Genomic DNA, 25,469 nt, shown 5'->3' on the forward strand with positions numbered 1-25,469 from the left:
GGGCCTGGCCCGCAGTTTCCATTCGGCCCACGTTGCTCAGCGTATCTGCATTTTTCAAGCAGCCTCCGCCTTGACTGCTTACCCCTCCCTCCACCAGGTATATAGGACACTGTCATTCGAGCACCTGCTCCTCTCAACCTAGCAGTGGGGAACCAGCCTACTCAGATATGTCTCATTCATTCATTCATTTTATACCTTGCCTTGCTCTGCAACGAACAAAGATGTAAGAAAATAGCAAGCATCAACAGGACCGCCACATCCAGTTGTGCAGGGTGTTCACTGCCCAAAAGCACCCACTGAGGCGGAAATCGGGGACTGAAATCCAGTCCATTATATGCTCTCCAAGCCATGCAGCCCAGCACAGGCTACACCTGCCCAGAGAAAGCTTCTTTTTCTAGTGTGCACAAAGTCTTCCATGTGCCACAGTGAGAATTAAAAGTAGAATGAAAGACAAAAGAGCGAAACAAGGCTGAGAACAAAGGGCAGCCAGGTCGTTAAGATGTGAAAGCCCCCAGGGGCAGACATGTTCAAATCCTTGCCCAAGTGTGTCCCCCAGGCAAAAGAGAGCCATAAATATGTCCAAGACATATCCAGGGGCTAAAACAAAGAGAAAGGGTAAACACTGTCACTCCACAGGGAAAGATAAAAAGGATTTTCAAGAACACATGTCACACTGCCTTGTGCTCTGGCTACCATGGCCTCATTTCTAGATATGCTCTAACTGGAGAGTCTAATCAGGTGAAACAAATGCTTAAGAAGGGAAAGGCAGCACCCTCTCCTTCCCCCAAGTTGAAGAGGCAGCACCACTAGCTCACGTGAATATACTTACACTGGCAAATGCTTGTTCCTCGGCACTGGCCCCGCCGTACCAGCATACCATCCAGGTAAGCCTGGGACTATGGTGTTTTCTTGGATATTTCCCTTTGCACATTCCTGTTTCTGACTCTGATGTGAACTCTGTGGGTGGAGAGAATAGGAAATGGATTCTGTAAGGCTACAAGACTCTCAAATCTGAAAAATAAAGATCAGTGGCGGACTTCCCTGGTGGCACAGTGGTTAAGAATCCGCCTGCCAGTGCAGGGGACACGGGTTCGAGCCCTGGTCTGGGAAGATCCCACATGCAGCGGAGCAACTAAGCCCATGCGCCACAGCTACTGAGCCTGCGCTCTAGAGCCCGCGAGCCAGAATTACTGAGCCCATGTGCCACAACTACTGAAGCCCACACACCTAGAGCCCATGCTCCACAACAAGAGAAGCAACCGCAGTGAGAAGCCCGCACACCGCAACGAAGAGTAGCCCCCGCTCACGGCAGCTAGAGAAAGCCTGCACGCAGCAAAGAAGACCCAACGCAGCCAAAAATAAAAAAATAAATAAAAAGATCAGTGGCAATCCCTAGCCCTTCCATGCCTGATCCTACGTACTGGCTTCCCTACATTTGGCAAAACAATTAAAAAGGGCTTTGGCTTTAAGATCTAAGAGTCAATACTGCGTCATGCATCTCACCCTAGCTGACCCACATTTTAACTCAGAACTACTGAAGAATTTAACTCACCAATGGGACCAAGAAAGAACTGTAACCTCTGCTTACTGGCCCAAGAGTCTCAGATTAAGAATTTTATAAACATTTTGCTTTGCTTAGTATGTGTAATGCCTGGGAAGACTCTTACAGTAAACCAAATGATGGTTCACCTCAAGGCCACATCATATAAGGCCCATTCGCACAAGATTATATTAACAAATGTGATCCACAAAATGGCAAAATCTAACATTAATTCAGCAAGTGTTTCAGGAAGGTGACATAGCCATTCACCTGCCACCCCACTGGGGGATGTGTCTGGCTTCGTGGGTGGGAGCTGGGGATTAGGGAGGGTCACATAGGCCACCTTGCTGGAGCCTGTCCCAGGATCTCTGTCTTGTAACTTCTGGGGGCCTGCAGGCCACCCAGCAGCTCCCACCCGTGTGCTGGCCACCTGCCAGCCCTCAAAACCCCAGAGCCACCTCTAGCTTCAGAAGAGCCTTTTCATTTCTGTCAGGTACTCTCTCAACATCTCTGAGTTTAACTTATAAAATGAGAATAATACTCCCTACCCCATACAATTCTTTTGAGGTTTGTTTTGAGATAATATATGCCAAGCAGTTAAAGTACCTGGCATATTAACAGATCCTCAACAAACTATAATCATCATCAATCTTGGGAGAAACAAAGGGATAGACTCTAGGGGTTACTAGTCTATCTCCTCTCCTTGGTGTTCCTTCTCTGGGTTAACTAGCATCGCAGAAGCTAAAGCAGAAAGCAGACCTCTTCTTGCGTGCCATACACTGCACCTGGGTTAGGCCTATGTGCTGAACACTTGCAATGAAGACTGCTTTGTATTCACATCACTGTGGGACTAGAGGCTGAACACGGCCTGGAGAAAGGTGCCCAGCTCTTGACCTCGATAAGCTGGTGAGTCTCCTGGAATAGTATACCTTCATCAATAATAAAAGGCTCTTTATACAGATATGGCATAAAACACATAGCCACTTTTTTTTTTAATCTGCTTCAAAGGACAAGCAGCAACCTTTAGGAAGGTGCAATTTGACAGCAACACAAACAAAAACATTAAAGAAAGAATAATCGTCAGGCTCCTGTCTAAACCCCCATGCTGTGTCACATAGCAGGGAGAGAAACCCAAGCTGTCAGGCTTACGTAGGAGAGGAGAAACAATTCAAGTACCTTGTGCAAAAGGAAACAGAGAATACTGCAGATCAAATGTTCAGGGGGTGATTCTGTTTACTGCCTCTGAAAATTGAGTTAGAAAAGCTTCATTAAGACCTTGGAGGCAGAATGGGCACTCATTTTGCAAGCCTAAACAAAAGCGAAGATTGGAGGAGAAGCCATCCCCCTCGGTGGCTCTTGAGCCCCAGTCCCAAACCAAACCCAAACGTAAACTGTTATTATCACTGGCGAGATAATCCCTGAGTGATTTTGGTCCCCATACTCTGCCCATAATTAGTTTCATAAGAATCAGGGCTCCAGCCAGGGGGAAACATGATAGGCTGAGCATGAGAAAGGCCGACTATCTCCGAGGAGGCTTGGTACAAACCCTGCTGCAACAGTCAGGATTTTCTTTCCATTGCAAGTGGCAGAAACCCACTTCAAAGGAGCATAGGCAGAATAGGAGATTTATTGGCTCCTGTGAAGAGATGGATTCAAGGGCTCAAACTTTGTCTTTAAGGTTCCCTTTACCTTTACATCTCTCAGCTGTGTTTCTCTTTGCACATTGGCTTTATTTTCTCCAGATGATGAGCCTTCCTATGCCCCTGTATGCTGGTGGAGATGGCTGAATAGAGCTCCAGAATTATCAGTAGGGCTTATTAGCCAAGAGGAGGGCAAAGCCACTCTCCTCTAGCTTCCATATCAATGCCTGAAGCAGATTCTGATTGGCTGTGCTTGTCAAGTGCCGACTCCTGTGCCAATCCCTGGTGTCAAGGGTGAGCGGTCTATTCTCACTGGCCTGACTGAGGACAGGTACCTCCCTGCGTTGGGGGAGGTGAGGGCAGCCCCACCTGAATCACATATAATGGAGGAAAGAGTGGTTTTATTTCTAGGAGAAGTGGGAGGATAAGTTGGGCAGGCAAAAACAACACAAGTCCTCTACTTCTGATCAATAGGAGAACTCCATTTTGGGGGCCGGAGTGCATTTTGATACAACTAGATCCTCTCTCTGCTAGAATAAATTCTAGATATTTGGAAAGAGGGCAAATCGATTGGCCTTAAATTGGAATCCAGGTTTCCATGATGAGGACTGAACCCTCTCCTACCCACACCACCTTGGAAGCCCAGGGACCCAGAGTGACTGCAATGTTGGGAGGATGGGCTTCCATGCCACTCAGGGATGGCTTGCTGGTAACCCGGGCATGCCTCTTCCTTACCTCACTAAAAGGCCAAAATAACGTAACAGGCCCAGACAGCCTGATTTCCTGACAGGCCCCTCCTCTGCTTTGCTTTACCTTTGGCTTGTAGTGCCCACAAAAGTGCATTCCCAGCTCCTAACACTACCATAGGCTCACTCTCCCACTCGTGGGTCAAGCAATGTGTTTACTATACAAGTCATACCCTCCTTCCACTCCCTAGCATGGCCCCAGGCACCAAGGATGTACTTAATAAATGTTTATTGAGGCCCCTTCCCAGAAGGTGAAAGTAAATACTTTTGAAAAATGACCTGGTCTCCCTACTGGTAGTTTATCCTTCAGCTGATGAGAGCTCCTTATAAGACCTGGATGGGGTGTTCCAGAAGACACTCGTACAAGTAAAAAGAGACAAATACCCACAGCCCACACACACCTGTTTCCCCCTGAGTTAGAAGCTCTTAAGTACTGACAACTCCTTTCCTACAAAAAAGCATCCCAAACCCAAAGGGAAGACAGCTCATTTATTTGCTGAACAAGACAGGAGGCAGCCCAGCCTCAGAAGATTCTGGCCTTGCAGCATTAGGGAGTAAGCCCAGAGTTTTGGCAGGTATCTCTGACTGCCTCTTGCCTTGATGCCATAATAGAAAATGATCAGCAAGGCTATTTCCTACTGTGTCCTAAAGGTCCATCATGGGCAGTCCTGGATGGGGCCAGAAAAATATTTATATTGCACTGTTATGGGCTGAATCTACCCAAAATTGATATGTTGACGTCCTAAACCCCCATATCTCAGAATGTATGTATTTGGAGACAGGGTCTTTAAAGAAGTAATTAAGTTAAAATGAGGTCATTGAGAGTGGGCTCGAATCCAATATGACTGGTGTCCTTATAATAAGAGGAGGAGATTAGGACACAGACAACACAAGAGGGAAGATAAGGTGAAGATACAGAGAGAAGGTGGCCATCTATAAACCAAGGAGAGAGGCCTCAGAAGAAATCAGTGCTTAATCCGACACCTAATCTCAGACTTCTGGCCTCCAGAATTATGAGAAAATAAATTTGTTGTTTAAACTACCCAGTCCATGGTATCTTGTTTTGGCGGCCCTAGCAAGCTAATACATATGCTTTACAATTTACAAAGCTTTTTTCTCATACCTGAGCTCACTTAATTTTCACAACAATCCAGTTGACTGGAGAGTATTATCCTCATTTTATTGATGAAATACTGAGCCTAAGAAGCTATTAGCCTAAAGTCATACTGCTCATGAGTGGCAGAGCCTTGGCTTAAATCCAGAGTTTCTGACTCCAGACCCCATGTTCTTTCCAACAGACTTGCTCTCTATTTTCAAAGTGCTTGGTGCCATTGTTGTCATATGTTTTTCTGCCCATCAGCCATTTAGAGACGGGTTACAATCAGTCCCCCTTAATCTGGAGAGTGGCTGAGTGATTCACTCCGGTTTACACAATAAGTTGGTGGCAGGAATGGTATCAAAGCAGCTCCTGAAATTCTGGGTCATTGTTAAGTAATGATTTCTTATTTCTCCTGCCCACTCAGCCAAATCCAAAGAGTCAAGAGCTTTGGGGCAGGGTGGCTTTGTTCCCGGATCAGAACGGTTAACTGTCTGCACCTCTAACGCCTACTTCAGGTGAGCCTGCTGTAGGCAATCCTGGGATTCAGAGGCTGAGCACCTGAGGGCTCCCCGTTGTTTACAGGCCTCAGTGCAAGGGCGGGATTGATTTGGCCCTTAAGGACCTGCTTTCATCAGTCACCACCTGCCGGGAGGAGAATTGAACGGGGCTCATCTGGGGTTTGCTTTCAACTGAAAATAGTCATGTCTTTTCCTGAGAATATTGATTGAAAAGTTGATATCAAAATGAGCAAAGAAGCCAGACTAGCAAATTCCAGTGGTTTGAGTTCTTTTTCCTTTTGGGGGGTGGGGTAGAAGCGCATGATAGGCGCACACAGCAGGAAACGATATCAGAATACATAAAAGAAAGAGAAAATTGTACCCACAACCCTATCAATCACCCCAACTTTTTCTTTTGGTGTTCCTTTCTATCTTTGTCCATATGCGCATATAATTTTTACAGTTACACTCATGGCAAAGATGAGATTTTATATTTTCATTTAACATCATAATATAAGCATTTTCCCAAGTCACCACATAATCTTCATGATTATATTTTTTAATGGCGCATAGTATCACTTGAAGCGATGGAACCCTCATTTGCACGATCATTCTTTCCTTAGTCATTAGGCTGTTTGCAATTTTTCGCTTCAAATGATGCATTCCTTTGGACACTGCAGAAAAGCAGCAGATTCTTGATTTAACTGGGAGTCTTCTGGTATCAAACAGTGGCTCCATTTACAGGTGGGTATCCAGGAGTCGCCCCGAGGCCACGGTGATGATGGAGCGGTCAACGTGGAGGAAAGCCTGGGTGGGGAAGGAGGGCTGGGAGCCAGCGAGCTAGAGCCGGGCTTGATCATGCCTTTTCCCACCCAGACTTGCCTGCCTCTCAGGGACCCCTGGCAGCTACTCAGCTAGCACTGAGTAGGAAGCAGCCTGTGAACACAGCGGGTAAACGACAGAGGCTCCCATTTCAGCCACTGCAAGAAGCAAAACCAACACGCTACCTGGGGAGGTTCTGTGCCTTCAGCCCTTCCCAGGCCACTGAGCATTGGGTCTCCTGAGAATAAACACTCAGGACACTTGGGGGACCTAACCGCTAATCCCAGGAGCCTGAGCAGAGGAGAAATGATGTATTTTGCTCATTTCATCAAGTTGCAATCTATCTGAGCCTGATCCTGGCATATTTTCTGCTCCCCTGCAACTCCTGCCTGAGAGGACAGAAGTCCCAGCACAAATGCAGCCGGGGCACAGCCCCTTTGGTCCTGCCCAGGCCAGAAATTCCTTCCGGCTCTTGGCACTCCTCCTCTCAGAGCTTCTTACCTGACCCCTTTGGGAAAAGCCCCCAGTCGATGAGAATTTCTGACAGCTTTGGGAAATGGAAACAAGCAGGAAGGCAGAGGACGTTCCCGTTGCATTTAAAGTCAGCTCCATTTGGAGGCAATTCATTCAGAACGCACGCGTACTCATGCAGTCACTGCAGGCCAAGTTAATTTACTGCCTCCTGGTTACAGCAGTGGTCCCGTCCCCTTAGGACGAGTTGAGTTTTGGAGTCTGGTGGCCAGGCAGAATCCTGTGGAATCTTCTCCATCATCCTCTTCATGGCCCATCTCAACGTCACTCAGGACTTGCCTGGCCTAGTAATAGAAGAAGCCAACAATGACAGAGTATTTACTGCTAGGTACTGTGCAAAATGCTTTACGTAAATATCTCAAATAATCCTCACAACTCTGTGAAGAAAGGAGTATTATTACCCCCATTCTATGGATGAGAAATTCTATAGATGAGAAAAGGCTCAGAAAGGTCAAGTAACTAACCCCAAGTCACAGAGTAGGTAAGTGGTACTAGCTAAGACTCAGATTCAGGCAGTCTGACTTGAGTGCACAAGCTCCCTGCTAGGGACACCTCCTCCTGCCAGCCTAGCTGCACCACAGTAATAATAAAAATAACTGAACCCTTAGTGAGTGCCAGGCACTTTGCTAAGGCATTTGCTTGCATTCCTTTAACTCTTGAATGAGGAAACAGAATCGGAGAGGTCAATTCACTTCCCCAAAGTCACATTTGGTAAGTGAATATGACAGGGACTATTTTCCTCTAAAATCCAATTTCTCCTTCTTGTAGAATAATAGACTCCCATTATTAGCTGAATATGTGGCCTCCTAGAATCAAGACTATTATTTGCCAGATTTTGTTGAAGCTAGGTGTGTCCCTGTGACTAAATCGTGGGTAACAAGATGTAAGCAAAAGTGGTAAGTGCAACTTCCTGGAAATGTCAGCCTTCTCTCCTTTCCTCCTTCCTGCTGGTGGAATGCTGACCTGAGAGCTGGAGCTGGAGGGGTGCCAGCTCGAGCTGTGACATGACCAAGGCCACAAAGAGCAGAGCCACAAGGTAGAAGGAGCCTCGGTCTCTGTGGACTCCATGGAACCAAATCAACTCAGCCATCTTGAGGTAACCACCTCTTGACTTTTTTACATGAAAGAGAAACATCCAACTTGGTTAAGCCATTATTTTGGGTTCCCTGTCATTTACAGTCAAACCAAGTCCTAATTAACATAGTGGTGGAGCTGGAACTTAAACCAGTTTGACTCCAAAGGCCAAAATTAACCAATTTGACATGCTGTTTCTACTGTACAACTCTATACCCACATTGGTTCATCTTATTATGATCAGTCTTCCACTCCCTTCATTTGGAGAATCATTCGCTAAATATTTACCAAGTGCCAGGCTCTGAGCTAGAGAATAAACCAAGAATATAAATACGGATGATTTGGTCAGTGCCCTCGAGGAGTTGGCAGTCCATCTTGGAAGACATATGGCTAGGTAAATAAATAAAATACAGTGCAACGAGTCCTGTAATAGAGACATGAGCCAAATGCTGTGGGAGCACAAAGAGAGGAATGACTCACTGCCTGAGGGTCAGGGAAGATTTCACCAAAGTACAGCACATGAGCTGCACATGCTAAGTGGCTGCAAGGAAGTGTGAGGTGTCCTTGGTTTTCATACACCAGTACATGTAAACCACTGGCCTCCAATGACCAACCATCTTTTGTCTAGAAATGCAGCCCATTCTCCTTTCTCTGGAATTTTAGACTCGAATTCTTCAGCAGCGGAAACCCTTGTAGCCCCTTGGGAATTCAGACTGTTTTTGTTTGCTGGACCTGCAGCCATGAAGAAAAATGTATGTGGGAATCCTAAGGCCAACCCCCCCTCACAACAAGGAAGAAAATGGAAGCAGGAAAAGGAAGGCCCTCAGGAGCAGGGCTGGATAAATAAAGATTCTTCAGCATAGCTGTGAAAGCCAGAATGAGTTCTGTCCGTAATTACTCTGTGCTCAGAAATGGTGTTTCCAATGTGACCTTTCTACCTGCAATTCTAATGGTGGAGCTGCTGTCAGTGTTAATAAAGCCCAGACCCGGCTCTCCCTGACTGGAGCCAATTAGAATTACCCGGAGAGGGCAGCCAGGGCAGCCTCACTACTAATGAGGGCAGCTGATGTGTTGGCATTGGCTCATTCACCCAGTGATGAGGGGATGCGAAAGCTCATCCAGCCAAGCGGTCCCCTCTTCCCCCCTCCCACTGCCTCCAGTAACTCTGTTCAACTATTTCTTGAGCACCAGCTTTAAATCAAGGCAATGAGCTCTACTGGGGGAAAGAATATGTCCTGGATAATGAGGCTAAGCAACACTTTTCCTCACTCAGCCTATATTTACTAAGCAAACTGGAGCAGTACCCCCTTATCCGAGGGGGTATGTTCCAAGACCCCCAGTGGATGACTGAAACTGCAGGTAGTACCAAACCCTATATATACTATGCTTTTTTTCCTATACATGCATACCTATGAAAAAGCTTAATTTATGAATTAGCATAGTAAGAGATTAACAATAACTAATAATAAAATAGAACAATTATAATGATATATTAGAATAAAAGTTATATGAACGTGGTCTCTCCCTCCCTCTCTTTCTCTCACTCAGAATATCTTATGGTACAATTTAATGCCTCTTCCACTTTAACTAAGCACTTATCACACACTGTGGCATTAACTTTTTTTTTTTAACTTTTAATTTTATATTGGGGTATAGCCGATTGACAATGTTGGGATACTTTCAGGTGCACAGAAAAGCGGCTCAGCCATACATATACATGTATCCATTCTCCCCCAAACTCCCCTCCCATCCATCACACTATTTATTCCTGGTGGCCTCCCTGAGAGGAGGACCCAGCCTAGTTATGCCCTTCAGTCTCTCTCGAGACAGCCTTCTCATCTCTACTCTTCCCCTTCCTGGTTTCGGTATTCACTTCCCTCCCCTTCACTTAGGACTTAAGGAGGTTACAGCTCCACTGACCAGCTGCGGAATCACCCCAACATCCCTGTGGTTCCCCCACGCCTCATCCACAACTTGGTAAGTTCTTTTAAATCAGAGCACGCCCTTGCAAGCCCGACAGCCAGTAAGACCAAGACCGCGCCCTCAGCCCTTTTCCTGGTGACCAACCAGCATCTTCCTGGGCCCCTTGTCCCAGGCCAAGTCCTGCTCCTGCCCGCAGCCTGGAGTTGGGCTCTGATTCCTGGCTCTGACTTCCCGAGCATTGGGCCCTGCCCCGTTCAGCCCCTGTGGTCTTCCTCCAGCGCTGGGGAGAACTGAGGAGCCAGTTACCAAGTGACCAGTGACCGAGAACCCCCCTGCCTTCCCTGAGAAGGCCGACTACACCTGCCCAATTGTTGCTCTCAGACCCACCATCCTCTAGACTCCCTGCTGACCTGTAATCTTCTTTATGTCTGTCTGGATGTATGTGTCTATGTCTCCAGTAATTTTGCCTGTTCCCCCCGCCCCCACCTGGGCGCAGGGACAGTGCCCTGTTCGCGCTTTATTCCAGTGCCCAGCCCAGTGCCTGGGACATAGTAGTTACTGGGTAGCTTTTCGTTGACCAACAGACCAACCGACTGGACTCCCGTCATCTGTTGACAGTCTTCCCCCAGATAAGACAGCACCATTGATTAGGCTGCAGGCTTCCCGGCTACAAATCTTTTCAGTCTTGCCTCCTGCAGAGGTGTCTCTTCAGCATCGTGACTATTTCCAGCAACTCCTCAGTCATACATTTATAGTATTCTTGTGAGACACTCCCTGGGCCCAAGAAATGTCTTCGTTGGCCCTAAGCACTGATAAGTCCACAGGGACTGACTTCATGTGTGGTGTGACTTGTTATATCATAACCTTTCATATTAATTAAATCTCAGGGTTTGTTACAGAACATTTCAAAGTCTGCCTGTGTGTCTCCAACTAAATTATAAGCTCCCAGAGGGCAGAACCCATGTTTTATACCTCTTTAAGGTGGAGTTTAGGTGTAATGTGACTCAGGAAGAGGGATCTAGTGATCAACGTGGACTGTGGGGCTGAGGATGAGAGAGGAGGTTGGAGCCAGACACAGATTTGGGATGCAGCTGCCCAAGGGAGAGCTGACACTGGTGGGAGAAGGTATCACATCGCTTTGAAGAATGACCACCTTCGGGATGTGGGAGGAAATATACAGCACAACAAAGGAAAAGACAGAATGATAGGGTTGTGGGAGGTCATGGGAATGTTGCTGACTCAAGTCGATGGGGAGGGGACGGGTCACCGGGACCAGAGGAGACGGGAGTGAGGAGGGGCTGCTCCATATGTCAGCTGAGAAGCTGAAGGTGCCTTCTGGGCCCTCATGGTACAGTAGTGAGGGTGGACCACACTACAAGGAGGCAACGAGTGAGGAAACTAAGGCAGCGAGTGCAGTTTCAAGAATTTGAGAAGGGAAGGGAAGAGAGGGCAGTAAAAGGAAAGGGCAGCTTGCCACAAAGGAGGCATTCCATAAATATATCTGTTCATAAAAATGTGTAATCAAGGACTTCCCTGGTGGTCCAGTGGTTAAGAATCTGCCTGCCAATGCAGGGGACATGGGTTCCATCCCTCGTCCAGGAGGATCCCACATGTTGCAGAGCCACTAAGCCCATGTGCCACAACTACTGAGCCTGTGCTCTAGAGCCCACGAGCCACAACTACTGAAGCCCACATGCCTGGAGCCCCTGCTCCACAACGAGAAGCCACCGCAATGAGAAGCCCGCGCACTGCATTGAAGAGTAGACTCTGCTCGCTGCAACTAGAGAAAGGTGTGCACAGCAACAAAGACCCAATGGAGCCATAACTAAATAAATAAATAAATGGGGGGAAAAAATGAAACTGTAAGTCTCTAAAAAATGAGACTAAGGCTTAACATGACCCAGAACATGTTTTTAAAAATTAAATTCAAAAGTTTAAAAATGTGTAATCATATGTATATTTGTTTTTATAACTATATTTGAATATATAGGAGAGATAGAAACAGATTGTGGGCAGAGGTGGAAGAACCATTCGCAATGGAGTGTTTGAAGATGGAGGCAAGCTAGGTCTGAGTAGGAGAGCATGGGATGCAGGTGAGGCCTTAGACTTGGTCAGGAAATGGACATTCTTGGAAGAAAGGAATGACGGCATGCAGGGAGGGTAAAAGAAAAAAAAATGGATATTTTGCAGTGAAAGGACTGCTTCCCTAGCAAGTTTCCCAAAACATGAAACAACTCTGACTCTTTCTTATTTATGCAGAGGCATTTAGATGGATTTCAGAAGCTCTTGAGCCTCTTACAGAATGCAGGATTTCTTTCATTGGATTTAAAATGTCTACCCTAGAACATTATAGCTCTAGCCTGGACAGGGCATTTGAGGGCAAGCTCAGAAAAAGGAGGTAACACTATCAAAGAGTCCAGAAAACCAAAACGCCTCTTTCATTCCAAGCACGGAGGTCAGTAGTAAAAAAGCGTTTAATCCACAGCTTGAATGCAAAGGTTAGAAGAAGAAAAAAAAGCAACCCTTAAACTATATGATGTTCCCTCCTTTTTACAAGCCTGACAAAGCCTGACAAAGCAAGCAGGAGACAAATCCCATTTACAAGGACAGTAAAAGCTCGGACACCTCTCTGACCCAAGCCCTCTCCATGCATCATAAATATTTCCATAGTCATAAATATCATTGATGAGAAGGCAGAAGGCTCTTAATAGGCTCCAACTTATTTCATGGTGGAGGAAGCTAGGAAAAATGCACTGAATAAGAAGAAGACAGGGTGAGAGATCTCCTGGGAGGAAATTAAAATAGAATCTTCTACTAGAATGATGCTCTATCTATGTGCTGACTTAAGCCAGGAAAGAACTAGCTGAAGACTCATTGTGAGAAGCATTTTCTCCCATTGGCCCAGGGCCTTTTCTATTTCAGAAATGCCAATTCCCTTCAAGCTGAGTTCTGTGGTGGTTGATTTCGTTGATGATTAGCCACCACAAAGAAAGAAGGGAGCTAACTAGCATTTATTAAAAATTCATAGAGCAGAAGCAAGAAGAACTACAACCCTGCAGCCTGTGGAACAAAAACCACATTCACAGAAAGATAGACAAAATGAAAAGGCAGAGGGCTATGGACCAGATCAAGGAACAAGATAAAACCCCAGAAAAACAACTAAATGAAGTGGAGATAGGCAACCTTCCAGAAAAAGAATTCAGAATAATGATAGTGAAGATGATCCAGGACCTCGGAAAAAGAATGGAGACAAAGATCGAGAAGATGCAAGAAATGTTTAACAAAGATCTGGAAGAATTAAAGAACAAACCAACAGAGATGAACAACACAATAACTGAAATGAAAAATACACTAGAAGGAATCAATAGCAGAATAACTGAGGCAGAAGAACAGATAAGTGACCTGGAAGACAGAATGGTGGAATTCACTGCTGCGGAACAGAATAAAGAAAAAAGAATGAAAAGAAATGAAGACAGCCTAAGAGACCTCTGGGACAACATTAAATGCAACAACATTCGCATTATAGGGGTCGCAGAAGGAGAAGAGAGAGAAAGGACCCGAGAAAATATTTGAAGAGATTATAGTCAAAAACTTCCCTGACGTGGGAAAGGAAATAGCCACCCAAGTCCACGAAGCGCAGAGAGTCCCATACAGGATAAACCCAAGGAGAAATGCGCCGAGACACATAGTAATCAAATTGGCAAAAATTAAAGACAAATTATTGAAAGCAGCAAGGGAAAAATGACAAATTACATACAAGGGAACTCCCATAAGGTTAACAGCTGATTTCTCAGCAGAAACTCTACAAGCCAGAAGGGAGTGGCATGATATACTTAAAGTGATGAAAGGGAAGAACCTACAACCAAGATTACTCTACCCGGCAAGGATCTCATTCACATTCGATGGAGAAATCAAAAGCTTTACAGACAAGCAAAAGCTAAGAGAATTCAGCACCACCAAACCAGCTCTACAACAAATGCTAAAGGAGCTTCTCTAAGTGGGAAACACAAGAGAAGAAAAGGACCTACAAGAACAAACCCATAATGATTAAGAAAATGGTAATAGGAACATACATATCAATAATTACCTTAAACGTGAATGGATTAAATGCTCCAACCAAAAGACACAGGCTCACTGAATGGATACAGAAACAAGACCCATATATATGCTGTCTACAAGAGACCCACTTCAGACCTAGGGACACATACAGACTGAAAGTGAGGGGATGGAAAAAGATATTCCATGCAAATGGAAATCAAAAGAAAGCTGGAGTAGCAATACTCATATCAGATAAAATAGACTTTAAAATAAAGAATGTTACAAGAGACAAGGAAGGACACTACATAATGGTCAAGGGATCAATCCAAGAAGATATAACAATTATAAATATATATGCATGCAACATAGGAGCACCTCAATACATAAGGCAACTGCTAACAGCCCTAAAAGAGGAAATCGACAGTAACACAATAATAGGGGAGACTTTGACACCTCACTTACACCAATGGACAGATCATCCAGACAGAAAATTAATAAGGAAACAGAAGCTTTAAATGACACAAAAGACCAGATAGATTTAAACGATACTTAGAGGACATTCCATCCAAAACAGCAGATTACACTTTCTTCTCAAGTGCGCACAGAACATTCTCCAGGATAGATCACACCTTGGGTCACAAATCAAACCTCAGTAAATTTAAGAAAATTGAAATCATATCAAGCATCTTTTCTGACCACAATGCTATGAGATTAGAAATCAATTACAGGGAAAACAACGTAAAAAACACAAACACATGGAGGCTAAACAATACGTTACTAAATAACCAAGAGATCACTGAAGATATCAAAGAGGAAATCAAAAAATACTTAGAAACAAATGATAATGAAAACACGACAATCCAAAACCTATGGGATGCAGCAAAAGCAGTTCTAAGAGGGAAGTTTATAGCAATACAAGCCTACCTCAAGAAACAAGCAAAATCTCAAACAATCTAACGTTACACCTAAAGGAACTAGAGAAAGAAGAACAAACAAAACCCAAAGTTAGCAGAAGGAAAGAAATCATAAAGATCAGAGCAGAAATAAATGAAATAGAAACAAAAAAAAATAGCAAAGATCAATAAAACTAAAAGCTGGTTCTTTGAGAAGATAAACAAAATTGATAAGCCATTAGCCAGACTCATCAAGAAGAAGAGGGAGAGGACTCAAATCAATAACATTAGAAATGAAAAAGGAGAAGTTACAACAGACACTGCACAAATACAAAGCATCCTAAGAGACTACTACAAGCAACTCTATGCCAATAAAATGGACAACCTGGAAGAAATGGACAAATTCTTAGAAAGGTATAACCTTCCAAGGCTGAACCAGGGAGAAATAGAAAATATGAACAGACCAATCACAAGTAATGAAATTGAAACTGTGATTAAAAATCTTCCAACAAACAAAAGTCCAGGACCAGATGGCTTCACAGGTGAATTCCATCAAACATTTAGGGAAGAGCTAACACCCACCCTTCTCAAACTCTTCCAAAAAATTGCAGAGGGAAGAACACTCCCAAACTCATTCTCTGAAGCCACCATCACCCTGATACCAAAACCAGACAAAGATACTCCAAAAAAAGAAAATCACAGACCAATATCACTGATGAATATAGATGCAAAAATCCTCAACAAAATACTAGCAAACAGAATCCAACAACACATTAAAAGGATCATACACCATAATCAAGTGGGATTTATCCCAGGGATGCAAGGATTCTTCAGTATATGCAAATCAATCAATGTGATACACCATATTAACAAACTGAAGAATAAAAACCATATGATCATCTCAATAGATGCAGAAAAAGCTTTTGACAAAATTCAACACCCATTTATGATAAAAACTCTCCAGAAAGTGGGCATAGAGGGAACCAACCTCAACATAATAAAGGCCATATACGACAAACCCACAGCAAACATCATTCTCAATGGTGAAAAACTGAAAGCATTTCCTCTAAGATCAGGAACAAGACAAGGATGTCCACTCTCACCACTATTATTCAACATAGTTTTGGAAGTCCTAGCCATGGCAATCAGAGAAGAAAAAGAAAGAAAAGGAATACAAATTGGAAAAGAAGAAGTAAAACTGTCACTGTTTGCAGATGACATGACACTATACATAGGGAATCCTAAAGATGCCACTAGAAAACTATTAGAGCTAATCAATGAATTTGGTAAAGTTGCAGGATACAAAATTAATGCACAGAAATCTCTTGCATTCCTATATACTAATGTTGAAAAATCTGAAAGAGAAATTAAGGAAACACTCCCATTTACCATTGCAACAATAAGAATAAAATACCTAGGAATAAACCTACGTAGGGAGACAAAAGACCTGTATGCAGAAAACTATACAGTATGCGGAAAACTGTATATAGAAAACTATATACAGAAAACTGTATGCAGAATACTGATGAAAGAAATTAAAGATGATACCAACAGATGGAGAGATATACCATGATCTTGGATTGGAAGAATCAATATTGTGAAAATGACTATACTACCCAAAGCAATCTACAGATTCAGTGCAGTCCCTATCAAATTACCAATGGCATTTTTTACAGAACTAGAACAAAAAATCTTAAAATTTGTATGGAGACACAAAAGACCCCAAATAGCCAAAGCAGTCTTGAGGGAAAAAAGCGGAGCTGGAGGAATCAGACTCCCTGACTTCAGACTATACTGCAAAGCTACAGTAATCAAGACAATATGGTACTGGCACAAAAACAGAAATATAGATCAATGGAACAGGATAGAAAGCCCAGAGATAAACCCACACACCTATGGTCAACTAATCTATGACAAAGGAGTCAAGGATATACAATGGAGAAAAGACAATCTCTTCAATAAGTAGTGCTGGGAAAACTGGACAGCTACATGTAAAAGAATGAAATTAGAACACTCCCTAACACCATACACAAAAATAAACTCAAAATGGATTAGAGACCTAAATGTAAGACCAGGCACTATAAAACTCTTAGAGGAAAACATAGGAAGAATACTCTTTGACATAAATCACAGCAAGATCTTTTTTGTTCCACCTCCTAGAGTAATGGAAATAAAAACAAAAATAAACAAATGGGACCTAATGAAACTTAAAAGCTTTTGCACAGCAAAAGAAACCATAAACACGACGAAAAGACAGGCCTCAGAATGGGAGAAAATATTTGCAAACGAATCATCAGACAAAGGATTAATCTCCAAAATATATAAACAGCTCATGCAGCTCAATATTAAAAAAGCAAACAACCCAATCCAAAAATGGGCAGAAGACCTAAATAGACATTTCTCCAAAGAAGACATATAGATGGCCAAGAAGCACGTGAAAAGCTGCTCAACATCACTAATTATTAGAGAAATGCAAATCAAAACTACAATGAGGTATCACCTCACACCAGTTAGAATGGGCATCATCAGAAAATCTACAAACAAGAAATGCTGGAGAGGGTGTGGAGAAAAGGGAACCCTCTTGCACCGTTGGTGGGAATGTAAATTGACACAGCCACTGTGGAGAACAGTATGGAGGTTCCTTAAAGAATTAAAAATAGAATTACCATATGACCCAGCAATCCCACTACTGGGCATATACACAGAGAAAACCATAATTTAAAAAGACACATGCACTGCAATGTTCATTGCAGCACTATTTACGATAGCCAGGTCATGGAAGCAACCTAAATGCCCATTGACAGACGAATGGATAAAGAAGATGTGGTACATATACACAATGGAATATTACTCAGCCATAAAAAGGAACAAAATTGGGTCATTTGTAGAGACGTGGATGCATCCAGAGACTATCATACAGGGTGAAGTAAGTAAGAAAGAGAAAAACAAATATCATATATTAACACATATATGTGGAACCTAGAAAATGGTACAGATGAACTGGTTTGCAGAACAGAAATTGAGACACAGATGTAGAGAACAAATGTATGAACAACAAAGGGAGAAAGCAGCAGGGGGTGGGGGTGGCGGTGGGATGAATTGGGAGATTGGGATTGACATGTATACACTGATGTGTATAAAATGGATGACTAATAAGAAAATAAATAAATAAACATTAAAAAAAAATTAGCAGGATTTTTAAAAAATTCATAGCAGGATAATGGACAAACAAATTGTAGTATATTCATACAAAGGAATACTATTCAGCAACAAAAAAGATGGACCACTAATCACACACCATCATGGATGGGTTTCAAAAACATTATGCTGAGTGAAAGGAGCCTTATGTAAAAGAGTACATACTATATAATTCCATTTATATGATGCTCTCTAATAGGTAATTAAGGGTGGGCAAAAAATCCAAACCATGGTTGCCTCTATGGCTCAGGGAAGAGATGAAATGGGAAGGGGTGTGAGGGAACTTTCTGTGGTGATGGAAGTGTTCTCTACATCTTGATGGGAGTTTGGATTACACAGGCACTTGCATTTGTCAAAACTCAGTGAAAGTACCCTTAAGATTTGTGTATTCCATTGTATCTAAATTTTACCTCAAATGAAAAAACTAAACAAAGATTGAGCTCTAGTTAATGATATGCATGCTTAAGTAATTAGGGGAAAGTGTTCTGATATCTGCAAATTACACTGAAATGCACCACTAAAATAAAATAGATTGATGGGTGGATAGATGGATAAACGTGTGAGAAAGCAATTTTAGTAAAATGTTAATGGTAGAATTTAGGTGGCTGGTAGACAGCTGTTACCTGTAAAATTCTTGCCACTTTGCTATGTGTTTGAAAAATTTTGCAATACAATGTTAGAAACAAGAGTAATGTGATTTTTTTTTAAATAGCAAACATTTACTGAGTCCCTAGGTGTGCCAGGTACTTTACATACATTTTCCCAATCCTCATACTATCCTGATTTTACAGACCAGAAGGTTAACATTCAGAGAAGCACAGTTTCAGGGTCAGGGACGTTTCTTTGCCCTTCTTTTACGCTTGCCCTCCAGATGCAGGCTCTGGCACTTGTAGTTTGGGTAACAAACACTGTCTTCTGCAGCTGCTGCCTCTGAGACTTCATCCTCAGCCTTGGCTTCTGATTAACCGCTAAGGTGAAGAGAAGTCCTCAACCACCAATCAATCAACACTGTCACAAGTATTAATTGAACACCTACTACATGTAAGGAATTCAAGGAAATATAAAACACAGTCTCTGCCTTCAAGAGGCTCCCAGAGTATTGAACCTAGCCTGAAGAACTGGACTCTCTGTGTGACTTTGGCACTAACTAGCTGTGTGACCTTGAACAAGTTACTTCAGCTCTTGGGCTTTATTCTCTTGATCTATGAAATAAGGGCTTGAAATAGACCATCCCTCAGGTTCCTGGCAACCCTCATGTTTCTGTGACTTTTGATCCATAGTAATTTTAAGGGTCATCAGCTGGTCCAGATAGTGTTTGCCAAAGGAATACAGATGTGGGGGGGAGTGCAGAGAAGTCCCCAGGAAGTGGCGTCTAAGCAGTGCCCATGTGGATGGGGGAGGAGATGGTGTTCCAGTGGAGGAGATGCAAACACGGGGCCTGAAGGGAGGACACACGGGGACTGTGAAGAGGGAGTGTGGCTGGAGAGGGGGTTAGTTACCAGGGGCAGAGACAACACCGAGAAAACAGTTTGCACTTTAACTTCTGAGAAGCAGGATCGCACAAGAGGTGTTAGGCATGGGAAGTATGTGATAAGGTGGTATCTAAGGAAGATCAATCTATTTATTTTCAGTCATGGAAGAAAAGAGCAGCATAAATCATCACAAATGTCAGATCATTATAAAACCTTGTGGCAGACTCTAGAATACCCTTGATCTGTGACTTTCAAGCTATGATCTTGAGAACATTAGGGTTCCTGGGAAGCGAGGGGAAGCTGAGGGAAGGCAGGGTCCAGCACCCTCTCCCATTCCCGCCTTAACTGCAACAGCACTGCTTTTATTGGTTTCATATATGGGCGTTCCAGATAAAACTTATTTTGAAATAATTCAACAGACTTCAACTGAACGACGTAAATTAATTACACAAATAAGCAGCCAGACAAAGTTGTCAGGAGGGGGTTGTTTGAAGATAAATAATTTGCTGGGCATATGCCTCACACAGCTAATTGAGATGACTCCACATTTCCACCTGTGAGGTGCCAGCTCTGACAAAAGCAAAGAGTCTTAGGAAGAGGGCAGATTTGGAAACGGCTGTGCCTATGCCCCAGGATGTTACTGAAACGTTTTCACTCTGTGCAACACGCATGTACAGTAGATTTTCAACTATTAAGCCCTGGGGGCGTGACTCAGGCCCAGTTGGGCTTCTGTCCTGACTTGATTCCCTCAGCAGGTCCCCGGGCCTCACTCGCTTGCCTTGCCTACTGGTAGCTGCCTCCTCCCACCCCTCTCCCTGACTCTTAGTGATGTGTTACCCTAAACAAACACTCAAGAGCTTTTCACTCTGCAAAACTAGACCAGGGTAACAAAAACAACAAACCTGGGGAAGCTACACAGGTTCTAGATTCTTGCAGATATAATTTGGTTGGATCTCCTGGCTTTTGTCTTCTCTTCAGGAGATAATAGCTGAAAAATTCTGCCCTGCACATTTATTCTTGAATGGTCTCATCAGTGGTCCCTTCTTTCAGACCTGACTCTTAGATGCCCTCAGGCATAGCATTAGCCCTCCCCTTGTTTCAGGTGCTCCCTGACCCTCTGTCCCACAGAAAAAGGGCCTTCCTCATAGCTGTGTTTTCACCCCGCTACTTTGTGCATGACCTTATGCTATGCCCCCTGGTTATCTAATGCTGCCTAAGAAGTCACCCAAAGTTTAATGGCTTAAAAAACCAATCGGGCTTCCCTGGTGGCACAGTGGTTAAGAATCTGCCTGCCAATGCAGGGGACACGGGTTCGAGCCCTGGTCTGGGAAGATCCCACATGCCGTGGAGCAATTAAGCCCGTGCGCCACAACTACTGAGCCTGCGCGTCTACAGCCTGTGCTCTGCAACAAGAGAAGCCACGACAATGAGAAGCCCGTGCTCCACGATGAAGAGTAGCCCCCGCTCGCCTCAACTAGAGAAAGCCTTCACACAGAAACGAAGACCCAACACAGCCAAAAATAAATAAATTAATTAATTAATCTTTTTTAAAAAACCAATCATTTATTATCTCTCACAGTTTCTGTTGGTCAGGAATTTGGGAAGGACGCAGGGGGCAGTTCTGGCCCAGGGTCTCTCATGTGGTTGCAGTCATACGTCAGCTGGGGCTACAATCATCTGAAGGCTTGGCTGGGGCAGGAGGATCCACTTCCAAGGTGCTCACTCACCTGACTGCCAAACTGCTGCTGGCTGTGGTCAGGGGACTCAGTTCTTCTCCATGTGGGTCTCTCCATGTCACTGCTTGAGTGCCCTCATGGCATGGCAGCTGGCCTCCCCCCAGGCAAGAGACCAAGAGACCAAGTCAGATGCTGCAGTGACTTTTACAGCCTAGCCTTGAATGTCATACACTATCCCTCCTACCTTATTTACTAGTCACACAGTGACAGACCTGATTCAGTGTGAAAGAGGACCATGCAAGAAAGCAAGGATTACTGGAGGTCATCTTGGAGGCTGGCCCACCACACTATAGAAAGGTCAGAAGAAGAGGACCAGACTCAAGCCATCAAATAGTTTACAACTTAGTTGGGGGTGGGGGAGAAATCTTATATACCTGTAATAGTAGGAGGAAGAAGAAGGAGGAGGAGGAGGAGGGAGAGGAGGGGAAGGGAGGAGGAGGAGGAGGAAGGAAGGAAGGAGGGGAGGGAGGAGAAAGAAAAAAAAAGCAGGCAGTACATGCCCTGGAATGCAAATTAGGTATGGAATAAGCAAGACAGATATAGTCTCTGCTCTCTTGAAGTTTGTAATCTAGAGGGAATGGCAGTTTTCGTGTAAATAAGTATAAATAATTGCGCTTGGAATAAAATCCAATCTCCTTACCTTGTCCCTGCCTACTCTTTTCCTCTACTACTCATCTCCTTTCTCACTGAGCTTCAACCACACTGGCCTTTCCTCCATTCCTCCAAGAGACCAAGCTCCCACCTCCCACGGGGCCTTGCACTTGCTGTTCCCTGGAATGCTCTCCAGGTCTTTGCACAGCCAGCTCTTTCTGGCCATTCAGGTCTCTGCACTTAGCTGCCACCTGATCTTTTCTGGTTTTGTCATTCCCTTCCTCCAGCTAGAATGTAAGCTTCGTGAGAATAGAGACTTTGTTAAAAAAATCTTCCTCACTGCTGTGCCTCCAGATCTGGATAGCACTTGTTATGCGGTAAGTGATGAATAAATACCGTAATAAGTAAATGAAGTGCCTGCTTTCTTTTTTTTTTTTTTTAATAATTATGCTTTTTTTTAAACCATCTTTATATGTTTTTTTTTTTTTAAAGGCACAGGCTTTTTTTTTTTTTAAAGATTTATTGATTGATTGATTGATTGATTACTATGTTGGGTCTTCGTTTCTGTGCTAGGGCTTTCTCTAGTTGCGGCAAGCGGGGGCCACTCTTCATCGCAGTGCGCGGGCCTCTCACTATCGTCGCCTCTCTTGTTGCGGAGCACAGGCTCCAGACACACAGGCTCAGTAGTTGTGGCTCACGGGCCTAGTTGCTCCATGGCATGTGGGATCTTCCCAGACCAGGGCTCGAACCCGTGTCCCCTGCATTAGCAGGCAGATTCTCAACCACTGCGCCACCAGGGAAGCCCAAAGTGCCTGCTTTCTGACGAGGTTCTAAAACTGTATAAAATCTTCCTGTAGAATGTTGTAAACTTAAGCTCCAGCCCTGTCTCTTGTCCATCTTGCAATCCAAACCAAGGTTGGTGAATTGCAGGCCTACCTAGGATCTAACCTTGCTGACTCCTTGACTCTGATCAAATAGCATACCTCTGCCACACCTGATCTTCCACCACTTCTAGATTCAGTTGATCCAGCCCAGGCTGACTGCGTTATTTGTGTTTTCCCTTGGAGATAGGTCCTCAATATCTGATTGCCTTTGCTTGGCTTCCTGAACAACTTCCCTCTCTCTCTCCTCCACGGGAAGGGCCATTCCAGCCTTGTTTTGCTGCACTTGTGTTTTCAGCTTTCCTGGGCTGAAATATAGAAAACAGTTGCTCATTAATATCCCAGCTTTCCTGCTTTTCAGGAGAAACAACATGACAAACAGAGACCCCATGCATATTTATTTTGAAAATATGGTTTTCAATTTGAGAGCAAATGGACACTGCCGGTCTGCAGGTCTTTTCACCTGCTGTGGCATGTGATTAGTGAGGTCTTTTCTCTCCGGGTGGTGGTGCCAGCTAATGGACTCATGCTCCCTCTGTATGTTTATTTATCTTCAGTTAATTAAAATTTTGCCAAGTCTTCCTCACTGCCCTTGTGCACAGCAAGGCCAAGTGTTGGCTTGTGGCACTGATCCGGCACGGATTGGCAGCCTGGGTGGGGGAGGCCATCCTATTAAATCTTAATCTAAGAGGGCGATCACGCCTGTGGGCTTCCAGCCTTGGGGTTCTCCCGCTGGGAAGTCAAAATCGGTGCCAGAGCTCAGTGCCAGTGGCAACTCTCCCTGCCAGATCTGAGTCAGCATCAGATGCAATTTTTTGGAACTGTTATTTGACAATAAATTTGAGAATTCTGGGAGATGTCTCTTAAAAACTGGAATGAATTACACGCACATCTACCTTGGAAAGGAGTGTTAACCATCATGTGAAACTGTATCTTATAAATGATGAATGAGCCAATTTGCCAACATTAATTTTGAAGTTATGGGTTAGGTTAAGACTAGCAAAGTATCCTGTACTTCGGATGTTATGAAACTGTGCCTCCACCAGGACTGGAGGAGGAGATTAAGAACTGAGTTGGCACTCAAGGCCTCCATTGCCCCATTTTTGGAAATGCCCACAAGTTCGCCTTCCCACCAGCCTCCTCCCTTCAGTCACTGTTAGTTGTGTGCTAGCTTTTGAATCATTTCAGCAGGTACCTTGTCTGACAAACTTGGAAGATAGGAAGAACACTCTGTTGTGAGTTGAAGTGTGTCCCCCAAAAAGATGAGTTGAAGTCCTAACCCCCAGGACCTGTGAATGTGACCTTATTGGAAAATAGGGTCTTTGCCGATGTGATTAGTTAAGATGAGGTCATACCTGGATTGGGCAGGCTTGATCCAGTGACTGGTGTCCTTACAAGAAGAGATCACAGCAAGGTCCTACTGTACAGCACAGGGAACTATGTTCAATATCTTGTAATAACTTATAATGGAAAAGAATATGAAAAAGAAATCACTTTGCTGTACGCCTAAAACTAACCCAACATGGTAAATCAACTATACTTCAATTTAAAAAAAAGAATAAGAAATAAAAAAGAAGAGATCACAGAGACGCACAGGGAGACCACCATATGTGTGATGTCTGAGGCACAGACTGTAGTGATTCATCTACCAGCCAAAGTGTGCCAAGGATTGCTGGCAACACCAGAAGCTAGGAAGAAGCAAGGGAGGATCCTCGCCTAGAGCCTTCAGAGACAACACAGCCCTGCCAACACCTGGGCTTTGGACTTACAGCCTCCAGAACTGGGAGGATACATTTCTGTTGTTTTAAGTCACCGAGTTTGCGATACTTTGTTACAGCAGCCCTAGGAAACTTATACACAATCTACTCCCCGCCCCGCTGCTGACTGCCTCAGCCAGCTTGCCTCTCTGCTGAGCTTCTTGATAGGCTTGGTCACCCTTGCTCCTTTCACTTTCTGAGAGGTCTTATACAGTGAAATCCCAACTTGTTAGAAGGTTTTTACTAAGTGGGAAGTCAGACTGAGAAGACAACCTCATCACATCTCAGGTCTTGCGGGTGATTTTTGAAACATCTCAGTCCAACTTCTTGCCTAAGTGGAGGTGAGTAAGCACAGTAAGATGGCTCATTGACAAGGGAGGATGTCGCTCTGCTTCGGGGGTCATCGCTCTAAATTCAAGTCTCCCTGGTTGGCATCACAGATACAGAGAGAATAAGACGTTGGCATAAAATTGTACTGACCCCAGCACTTATTCTGGAAACTGAATTTTTATTTTCACATTCCTGACTAGCTCTTTGTCTTGTCTAAAAGCTGAACGTATAACAACAACAAAATTAGAAAAAGTTAGATTGAGAGTTCAAGCTAGGTGAGTTTCTAGTAACCAAGATCCTATAATATTCTGTTGTAGCTGTGGGAAGGGATATTGAACTTGAGGTCAGAAGACTTGGACTTGAAATCCAGCTCTGCTCATCCTCATAACAGCCTGGCAAGGTAAGTATAATTATCCCCCAATTACACATGGCAGGATGGACTGAGGCTGCCCCCATCCCCTCTCCAAAGAGACACACTCAAGAACCAAAAATGTGTCTTCTGCTTCGTCTTTGTTTTGCTGAGCGGGGCTCACCTGCTGAGGGTAGAGACGAACTGCTCCCGACAACAGAGAGAGTTTTTAACAGTTATAGAGGTGAAAAGAAGAGAGCAAGAAAATGATTGTCAGGGAAGAGGAATTTGGGAGGATGGATGGAAAAGAAAGGTGTCTGATGGAGAATTTGATTGTGTCCCTTATGTAGTG

At 44.0% G+C, this 25,469-nt stretch overlaps 2 long non-coding RNA genes across 2 annotated transcripts in view; both read right to left on the bottom strand.

The window, feature by feature from the left end:
• LOC309660260 overlaps nt 1-6,933 on the bottom strand; it is a 52,210-nt gene extending 45,277 nt beyond the window's left edge. The window contains exons 1-2 of the long non-coding RNA XR_014263310.1: nt 6,846-6,933; nt 830-957 (exon numbers count right to left, since the gene is read on the bottom strand). This is a non-coding gene — a long non-coding RNA (uncharacterized lncRNA). The remainder of the gene's footprint in view (nt 1-829; nt 958-6,845) is intronic.
• A 6,362-nt stretch (nt 6,934-13,295) lies between these two features.
• On the bottom strand, nt 13,296-22,832 carry LOC309660266. The gene is made up of 2 exons (XR_014263313.1): nt 22,784-22,832; nt 13,296-21,298 (listed from the first exon to the last, which is right to left on the bottom strand). It is a non-coding gene; the product is annotated as an uncharacterized lncRNA (long non-coding RNA).
• Nucleotides 22,833-25,469: the final 2,637 nt, after the last annotated feature.

The sequence above is a fragment of the Balaenoptera physalus genome (assembly GCF_965194825.1).
Source record: "Balaenoptera physalus genome assembly, chromosome: 1".
Taxonomy (NCBI): domain Eukaryota; kingdom Metazoa; phylum Chordata; class Mammalia; order Artiodactyla; family Balaenopteridae; genus Balaenoptera; species Balaenoptera physalus.